This window comes from Jaculus jaculus, chromosome 14 (assembly GCF_020740685.1).
Source record: "Jaculus jaculus isolate mJacJac1 chromosome 14, mJacJac1.mat.Y.cur, whole genome shotgun sequence".
NCBI lineage: Eukaryota > Metazoa > Chordata > Mammalia > Rodentia > Dipodidae > Jaculus > Jaculus jaculus.
Genome location: NC_059115.1, coordinates 10,951,831 through 10,961,907, shown reverse-complemented (window position 1 = coordinate 10,961,907; position 10,077 = coordinate 10,951,831). Strand labels below are relative to the sequence as shown.

At 39.8% G+C, this 10,077-nt stretch overlaps 1 pseudogene; it reads left to right on the top strand.

Annotated features, from left to right (window-relative positions):
* The first annotated feature begins 8,744 nt into the window (after positions 1 to 8,744).
* Positions 8,745 to 9,641, top strand: LOC101596288 (annotated as a pseudogene).
* Positions 9,642 to 10,077: the final 436 nt, after the last annotated feature.

Genomic DNA, 10,077 nt, shown 5'->3' with positions numbered 1-10,077 from the left:
TAACAGGTGGATACAAAAATTAGACCCCTCAATCTGTTGTCTTCATGAAACCCACCTCACCACTAAAGACAGATAGCACCTCAGGGTGAAAGGATGGAAAATGATATTCCAAGCAAATGGGAATAAGAAACAAGCAGGCATAAGCTATAGTAATATCAGAAAAAAAGTACAGTTCAAGCCAAAAAGAATCAAAAAAGACAAAAAAGGCCACATCCTACTTATCAAGGGAACCATCTGTCAAGGGGATATCACAATCATAAATCTTTATGCACCAAACACAGGGTCATCACAGTTCATAAAACAAAACAATAAAACAGAAATAACCACCAACACCATCATATTTTGGGACTTCAATATATTTATTATATTATCAGGAATAGATAGATCATCCAAACAGAAACTCAACAAAGAAGAGAGCTCAACAGAACAATAGAACACTTAGAGCTAACAGACATCTAAAGAAAATTCCATCCCAAATCCACAAACTACACATTCTTCTCAGCAGCCCATGGAACATTCCCTAAAATAGATGATATACTGGGTCACAAAGCCTGCCTCCACATATTTAGGAAGATTGACAGAATTCTCTGTATGATATCATATCACAATGCTATATAGCTAGAAATTAAAAACAAAAGACCCACCCAGAATCCCATTGGCTCCTGAAAACTGAACAGCACACTTTTAAACAATAAATGGGTAGTGGATGAAATAAAACATGAAATTGCAAAATTACTAGAAATAAATAATGATGAGAACACATTGTACCAAATCTTATGGGACACAATGAAGGTGGTCCTCAGGGGAAAATTCATAGCACCAAATGCCTTCATAACAAAGAAAGATTGATCCCAATCAATACCCTAACCATCCACCTAAACACACCAAACAAGCAAGAAGAATACAACCCAAAAAGCTCCAGAAGGTAAGAAATAGTTAAGATCAGAGCACAAGTTAACGAATTGGAAACTAAGAAGATGATTAAAAATAACTGATGAAACAAATAGCTGGTTCTTTGAAAAAAAAATTTTGAAAACCCCTTGCCAATTTGATCAAGAGAAAAAAAGAGTTGCTTCAAATTAACAAATACAGAAATGAAAAAGGAACAATTACAACAGACATAAGTGAAATCAGGAGAATCATCAGGACTTATTTCAAAAACCTCTACTGCAAAAAACTGGATAATATGAAGGAAATGGATAAATTCCTGGACACATACCATCTAACAATGCTAAACTCAGAGCAGATCAATCTCCTAAACAAATATATCACACCCATCGAGATTTAAAAAGGTAATAAAAAACAAAACCTCCCCCAAAAGAAGACTCTAGGAATAAATTGCTTCTCAGTTGATTTCTATCAAACCATAGTGGAAGAACTCAACCCAATCTTTCTCAAACTGTGCCAAACAATTGGAGGACAGGGAAGTCACCCCAACTCATTCTGTGAAGCTAGTATCACCCTAATTTCAAAACCCACTAGAGATGCCACAAGAAAAGAAAACTACCAGCCTATTTCCCTGATGAACTTACATGCAAAGATCCTGAACAAAATCCTTGCAAACCGAATCCAACAACACATCAAAAGCATTATCCACCTTGATCAAGTGGGATTCATCACAGGAATGCAGGGGTGGTTCAACATATGGAAATAATACAGTACTCCATATAAACAAGGTTAAACACAAAACCACATGATCACTTAAATATATGCAAAAAAAGGTCTTTAACAAAATACAATATCACCTCATAATCAAAACATTGGAGAGAATTGGCATGGTCAGTTCATATTTTAACATAGTAAAGGTTTTATAAATAAAGCACCTAAATCCCAAATAATACACAATGGAGAGAGCGTGAAGGAATTCCCATTGAGATAGTGAATATGGCAGTGGTGTCCACTCTCACCTCTGCTCTTAAACATAGTACTGGAAGTCCTAGCTCAAGCAATAAAACAGGAGAAAGAAGCAAAAGAGATACAATTATGAAAGGAAGAAGTTAAGTTAGCTCTATTCACAGATGATATGATTCCATGGGTAAGAAACCTGAGAGACTCCATCTCAAAACTCTTGAAGTTGATTAACTCCTTGAGCAAAGTATCAGGATACAAAATTAATGCACAAAATCAGTTTCCTTTCTATATGCAAATGACAAAGATATAGAGAAAGAAATAAGGGACATTGTCTCATTTTCAATAGCAACAAAATATATCTTTGAATAACATTAACCAAGGAAGTAAAAGATCTATACAATGAAAACATAAAAATACTAAAAAAAAAAAAAAAAAAAAGTAATTGAGGAGGACTTGAGAAAATGGAAAGACTTCCTATGCTCCTGGATAGGCAGAATTAATATTGTGAAAATGACAAAGCTACAAAAGGCAATATACACATTTATTACAATTCAATAAAATCCCAATGTTGTTCTTCTCAGAGATAGAAAAAATGATCTCAAAATTCATATGGAAAGGCAGAAGGCCTTGGATATCTAAGCATATCCTCAGCAAAAGAAATGTATCTGGAGGCATCATGATATCTTATCTAAACCTATATTACAAAGCCATAGTAATAAACTCAATATAGGCTGGAAAAAAGACAGCATCTTTGTACTGCACAAACAGGATAACCATTTTCAGGAAACTGAAACTTGATCCACATATCTTTCCATGCACAACATTTAAGTACAAATGGATGAAAGACCTCAATATATGACTGGAAACTCAGCAACTACTGGAACAAAATGCAGGAAGAACTTTCCCTGATATATTAATGGAAAAAGACTTCCTGAAAAAAACCCAATAGCACAGGATCTTAAATAATCACTCAACCAATGTGATCACATGAAACTGAAGAGTTTCTTCACAAAGAATCCATAAGCAAAGCCAATAGATTACCCATAGAATGGGAGAAAATATTTTCTTAATCTCCAAATGACAGAGGCCTAATTTCTAGAATCTACACACAACTCAAAAACCTAAACAATAAAAAGACTAACAACCCACTCACAAAATGGGGCAAAGAATGGGACGGACAGTTCACAGAGAAAGAAATACAAATGCAAACAGACACTTTAAAAAATGGGGCTGGAGAGATGGCTTAGCAGTTAAGCGCTTGCCTGTGAAGCCTAAGGACCCCGGTTCAAGGCTCGGTTCCCCAGGTCCCACATTAGCCAGATGCACAAGGGGGCGCACGCATCTGGAGTTCGTTTGCAGAGGCTGGAAGCCCTGGTGTGCCCATTCTCTCTCTCTCCCTCTATCTGTCTTTCTCTCTGTGTCTGTTGCTCTCAAATAAATAAAAATTTAAAAAAAATTTTAAAAATGTTCATCATCCCATAATCATCAGAGAAATGCAAACTAAAACCACTATGAGATTCCAACTTATCCCCGTAAGTTGTTTGGAATGTAAGATGGTACCACCACTTTGGAAAGCAATATGGAGATTCCTACAAATGCTGACTATATACTTACCAACAGACCCAGTTATTCCCTTACTGAGCATGTACTCTAAATCCTCCAAGCCTCAGTCCAGAGCGATTTGCTCAACCATGTTTATAGCTGCTCAATTCTTAATAGCTAAGAGCTGGAATCAACCCAGACGTCCATCACTAGACAAACGGATAACTAAGACGTGGTGTATCTACATGATGGAATTTTACACAGCAGTTAGAAAAAATATGACACAATGAAATTTGAAGAAAAATGGTTGAACCTGGAACAGATCATTCTCAGTGAACTCACCCAATCACAGAAAGATAATCACTGCATAGTCTCACTCATCTGTAGCACCTAACCTGAATCTACCAAGATGCCAACATACCTAGAAAGCATCTCAAGGACTGGACAATAGTGAGGACTGAAGAGAGGGTAAGGGAAGGCATGGGGGACACAAAACTGGACCCAAACAGCAGTAGTGCCATATAATTCTACATCCTAAAAGACAGACAAAATGGTTGAACCTTCACATGGCCTTTACAGGGAACACCTGAATCACAAGGCCCTGGAGAGGATATGATGAAGACTTACCTTAATCTTCTCCTGTTTCTGTTTCTGTTTCTGTTTCTGTTTCTCTGTCTCTCTCTCTTCCCTCTCATCTCTCCATCTCTTTTATAATACTTATCTTTTTCTTCCCTCTCTTCTTGGGTGCTGACCTGTAACTCCCAGTGGAGGGTATCTACAGTGAGCTTTTGATCACAGAGAACAACAAGGCTTCACAAAAGGAAACAGATTTCTGTCAGAGTGCTTAATGACCCAAGTTCAGTTGTAAGATCCTACTGATGAAGACACCATATGTAGTTGATGTGTAACATGGAGTGACATGGATGGAAGCTGGAAGAGAATCAGTCCCCAAAAAGTCAACGCATCTAGTGCCAGGAGGTGCTACATGGGTGACTGGGTGAAAATGACCAATATCTGTCCAAGTAACTCATGGTCTAACCTACTTATCACACAAGTGCAATAGTGGTGCACAGCCACGGTGGGAAACAAATTGCTGTTGATTTTGCTAACTGATCCACTCAGTGGAACGGAACCCATAGTTGGATCTGGGGAACAAGTCAGAGCCAGATCCAAAAATGAGCCCTCTCTCCACTATCAAGCTACCCGCCACCAATCGTGTACTACAAGAGGGCCTACATGTATTAAACTCTCTCTGAAAAAATAATGGTTATCACATTTATCTAGCTCTAGTTTTACTCTCCATTGGAGAACTCTTTCTCAGGTAGATGCAGATCCTAAGGAAAGAACAACCCCATCATATCTCAAAAGGGTCCCAGTTGAAACTAAGAATCGTTGGTGAAACAAGCAAGGGTTCTATGTTCTTGGTGAACCTGGCACCAGCCCAAGGGTGCAGGAGTTCAACACAGAGATCAATCAGCTCCTACCAAATCATACATTCAGAGACACAGAGGCTCCAAAGACCGCATCACTGAAGCAGGCCTAAAATGAACCTAACATGGCTCATGAAAGTTTGTGGAAAAGGGGGTGGAAATAATTTGAGAGTCACACATTGGGTCATGATACACAGAGACATTTTGTCCTACCCATAAGTGATGGCTAACTGCACAATGCATGACCCATATACCCCAACAAGGAGGGGCCAGGCAGAGTGGGGAGGACAGGGTGGAGGCTAACAATGGTTCCAAATTGACTGTGTTCACTGAGTACAAAACTAATGAAAAATAAAAATAATTTTTAAAAAGGGAGATCTTGCTTCAAACTGTGTCCAACCTGTCATGGAAGACGTCATATAGCTACGCCACTCTCCTTACCTGTCAGCTTGGTTATCTTACATCCAAGTTCCCTTTATTCCTTCCTTCCTTTCTCTCTTTCCTTTCTTTCTTTCTTTCTTTCTTTCTTTCTTTCTTTCTTTCTTTCTTTCTTTCTTTCTTTCTTCTTTCTTTCTTTCTTTTTTTTCTTCTTCTCTCCCAGGGCACTCAACTTCACTGCTTTAATCTAAACATTCATTTTAGCCATTCCATTCTTAAGACGGGGGTGGGGGGAAGCTAAGGCAAATTTACTGCCATGAAGTAGCTGAAGTTTGGTCAAGTGCCCAAGGCAAGATTTATGCCTCTTAAGAGGCCTTTCCTGAATATGTAGCAAGCAAAGTATTATCTTCATCTGAATAAACCCACACACTGCCAAGAATTTAAAAGTTGTACACAATTTAGAATCCTAAGTGGACTTTTTTCTCAACCTCACACTTCTTTTGCAGTATATGCATATCACTCAGAGAAAAGAAGAGAACGGAGCCAAGCAGTGCAGCTCTGGTGGTAGTGTGTGTGCTTAGAGCATGTGAATCCTTTACAATCAGGGTAAATCAGTAAGTCACACCATGAGTTATCCTTAACAACAAACAAAAGCCAAAAATTGCTTGGGTCATTTTCTGAGTGGTTTTGTCTTCCAATTTTCACAACCACACTGACTCCTGAATAATGTTTTGTTGGGGCTGTAGAGATTGCTCAGTGGTTATGATACTTTCCTACAAAGCCTAGTAACCCAGATTTGATTCCCCAGTGCCCATGTAAAGGCAGATGCACAAGGCGGAGTGTGGATCTGGAGTTTATAGTTATCCACTGGAGGTCCTGACATGCCCATTCTTTCTGTCTGTCTCTCTTCTCTCTCTTTGCTTGCAAATAAATAAAAGTGAATAAAAGAAAAATAAAAATTGAATATTTTTTGCTGAATAAGCTGTGATTTAAGATAATAATGTCTCAGGTAGAAGTGAGCCCTTGGGGGGAGGTCAGTTCAGATTTCCACATTGCAAAAGAACAGCAGTGAATCCTATGGGGACTCTGAAGAGCCTGAACCTGCTATAGTCCATGCTAGCCTTCAGAGGTTCAGGTATATCCCATGAGCCACAGCAGTGGGTTGGGACTTCCTCTGGTATATATATACATCGTTCTCTTCCTCTCTCTCCTAGGCATGGTGGTGCATGCCTTTAATCCCAGAACTTGGGAGGCAGAGTTAGGAGTATTACTGTAAGTTCAAGGCCAGTCTGAGACTACATAGTGAACTCCAGTTCTTCCTAGGATAGACCTACCTCAGAAAACCAAATAAGTTATGGGTTTCTAAGGATTTTATCACTTATTTAAGTCTGAATTGAAATCCTCAAGAAGAATCTGGGGCACACCCAGTTCATCCATTTAGCATGACCAAATAGTCAGAGGGATTATTGTGAATTCAAGCCCACAGTAAGTATGAGGTGAATTTGAAGCAAGAATGGGCTACAGAACAAGACCCAGGGTAAAAGAGGCAGCAAACAAACATGTGGGATGTGCAGGTAGAATACTACCCAAAGTACAACAAGCTGAGACTATTTACCCAGAGCTTATGATGCAGACAGAGGCTTCTGTAATTTTGTGAGGCAAACTCTGAGAAATAAGCTGGGCAGTGAGAGCCTCATAAAGAGAAAAGGCGAGGTGACAGTGCTCCTGGCAGACGGCAGCTGGCGTCGAGCCTGGGGTCCATGCTATCAGTGCGCTGTGTCTGTCTGTGACTACATTTCTCACTTGTGTCTTAAATCAGAGCAATGTTTTGCTCCATTTTTCTGTTCACATGTTACAGGACTGATAACAGAATTCATTTCAATCCTGGAATCACAAGTGCCAGTTGGCATACAGACAGGCTCTAGCATTCTTGGAGACAGAAAGAGTAACAAGAATTTAATTTTATAATTACATACATAAAAGCAGACTCTTAAAGTTTCCCATTGCAATGATCCCAGTGAGGTTTCTCACCCATAACCAGACTTAGTCTGACATAGTGAGGGTAAAATGTTTCCATCTCTGCAGCTTTGGTTTCCAAGGGCACTGGCTGCTTGTGTAATTTGAACCTTTTCAATGCTTGGCAGAAACAAATGCCTCAGATATTTTTGTTTGGTCAGGTAGCACATATAACATTAGCTATAAAACCAAAAATGTATATTTTTTCCTGTCCTATTATTTAGAAAACTTTTATATAGCAGAAACTGCATTCTAGGCTTAAAGAATAACACATTAGAGCTGGTGAGATGACGCAGCCCCACTTGCCAGCAAAGCATAACCTGAGTTCAATTCCCTAATGTCCACACAAGGCCAGATGAACAAGGTGGCTCATCATCTGCAGTTCACGTGCAGCGGTGGTAGGCCCTGGCATCTGTCCACCTTTCTTTTCTTTCTACTTGCAAATAAATGAATTAAAATATTAAAAGTCATTGTATTTCATGTCTGTCATCCTCATTTTAATCTAGTTTTCACTCAGTACTTTCACTAACTATATAACTCTCAAAATTACTATAATTTATCACTACTGTCATTTTTCTCTCTTTTGGATTTTTGAAGTGGGTCACACTGTACCTCAGGCTGACCTGAAATTCACTATGTAGTCTCAGGATGGCCTTGAACTCATGGTGATCTTCCTACCTTCACCTCCCAGGTGCTATGATTAAAGGCATACTCCACAATGCCAAGGTAGTATTGTCTTTTTAAAAATATTTATTCAACTTGCAAGGAAAGAGAGGGAGAGAGCTGTGTCAGGGCCCTTTGCCCCTGAAGATGAACCCCAGATGCATGCACCACTTTGTGCATCTGGTTTGATGTGAGTACTAAGGACTCAAACACAGGTCTACTTGGGCTGCACAGAAAGGAGGGTTAATGCTAGTTCAAGGCCAGCCTGGACTACCAGGTCAGCGTGGGCTACAGAAAGACCCTATCTCAATAAAAGTACTTACAAGGAGTATTTTTTAAGTACTTAAAAGAAAATTCATAACAGGGAAAAAAGTTCATAAATTGAGCTAACTAGTATTTACCAAAAAACAATCTTCTTTTATATATTCTGAGGGTTGTTGTTTTCTTTTTTTGCAGACTGTCTTGAGTCACAGCAAATCATTGCTGTTTTCCTGTGGTGGCACTAGAAAATCTGAGGCATCTTTGCAGTCATCATCAGTCTCTTAATTTGAGACTATGGACAATGTATTGACCAATTTAAATCAGACATTATTTGTAAAGCATGAAGAAAAGCCTCTTGATACTTAGCAAGCACCATATACAATTTATGTTTCACAACAATACCATGACTAATATCTATCTACAACTGAAAAACTAGGGAATACTAAGAAACTTATGAGAAGCAGTAAAATTATTATCACTGATTAATGGCAGTTATGGCTACAGGTGGCTGGAGTATTTTACATGTCATAAATGAAGTAGCCCTGCTTGTCAGTGAAGAGTCCTGTGCCTGTGATGCTGAGAGACACTCCAGGAAGGTGACAGATGTCCCCCATAAACCTGACCATGGGGATCACGTTCCTATCACAGACGGCACTGGGAGTCCTGGGGAACTGCGCCTGCCTGGGCTACTTTGTTCTCACTGACTTCTCAGGGAGACAGTGAAGCCCACAGATCTGATTGTCAAGCACCTGACCTGGGCCAACTTCATGGTTCTTCTCTTTAAAGGAATCCAGGCAATGGCTGCCTTTGGTATGAGTTATTTTCTAGATGATATTCTGTGTAAACTCTTCTTTTATTTCCACAGAGTGGCCAGAGGAGTGTCCCTTGGTTCCACATCACTCTTGAGTGTCTTTCAGGTCATCACAATCAGCCCCAGCAATACCAAGTGGGGACAGCTCAAGTTCAGAGCCCCCAAGGTCATTGGTTCCTCCTTGGGTCTGTGCTGGGCCCTGCAACTGCTGATAAATGCCTGTGTTCCCACAACTGTGACAGATATCTTGGGGACAAAAAATAGCACAGGATTTAGAGATGTTGTATACTGTGCTATTGTAGAAATTCCCAGTCTAACAAGGATATTCTATTCAATCCTATTTGCCTCCATTGATGTCGTGTGTTTGGGAATCATGACGTGGGCCAGTGGCTCCATGGTCCTTATGCTCACAAAGCACAAGCAGAGGGTCCAACACATTCACAGCTCCCTGTCTCCTCAGTCATCACGTGAGGCCAGGGCCACGCAGAGCATCCTTGCCCTGGTGAGCAGCTTTGTGCTCTTATACATGATCTCTTCCATATTAGGTTTATGTTACCCTTTCTTTCTTTGATTTAACCACTAGGTGGCTGGTCAATGCCAGTGTTGCAATGTCTGCATGCTTTCCAGCCTTCTGCCCCTTCCTGCTCCTCAGCCAGTACATCAAGGTTTCTAACTTCTGCTGTACTTGATCATAGTAAACAACGCATGGCCCTCGGGCAGTGGGGGAGCTCTGAGAGGGGCATTGTACACACATTATTTGTCTGTGCCACTCTGCCAGGCTGTCATGTTCTCCAAGTGAACCACTCACATTAAACACCCATTCTAGCCAGAATATACTCCTGGCATACTTTTCATATATTCTTCACACCAGACAATATTTAAAGCAATGTGCAAATGTATGCATGGTTGCTAAAAATATATTTTATGGAAAACATTGCATTACTAAGGAATTTTAAACACTGCTGCTCCTCTCCTTCCTCTATGAATCTATCCCTTTGTATTTTGCTTCTCTTTTCTCACTGCCTTAGCTAAGACTCCAGCACTATATTGAATTAGGATGGAGAGAATGATCACACTTCTTTTGTTCCTTATTTTTGTAGAAATTTATTTGACATTTTGCTTTTT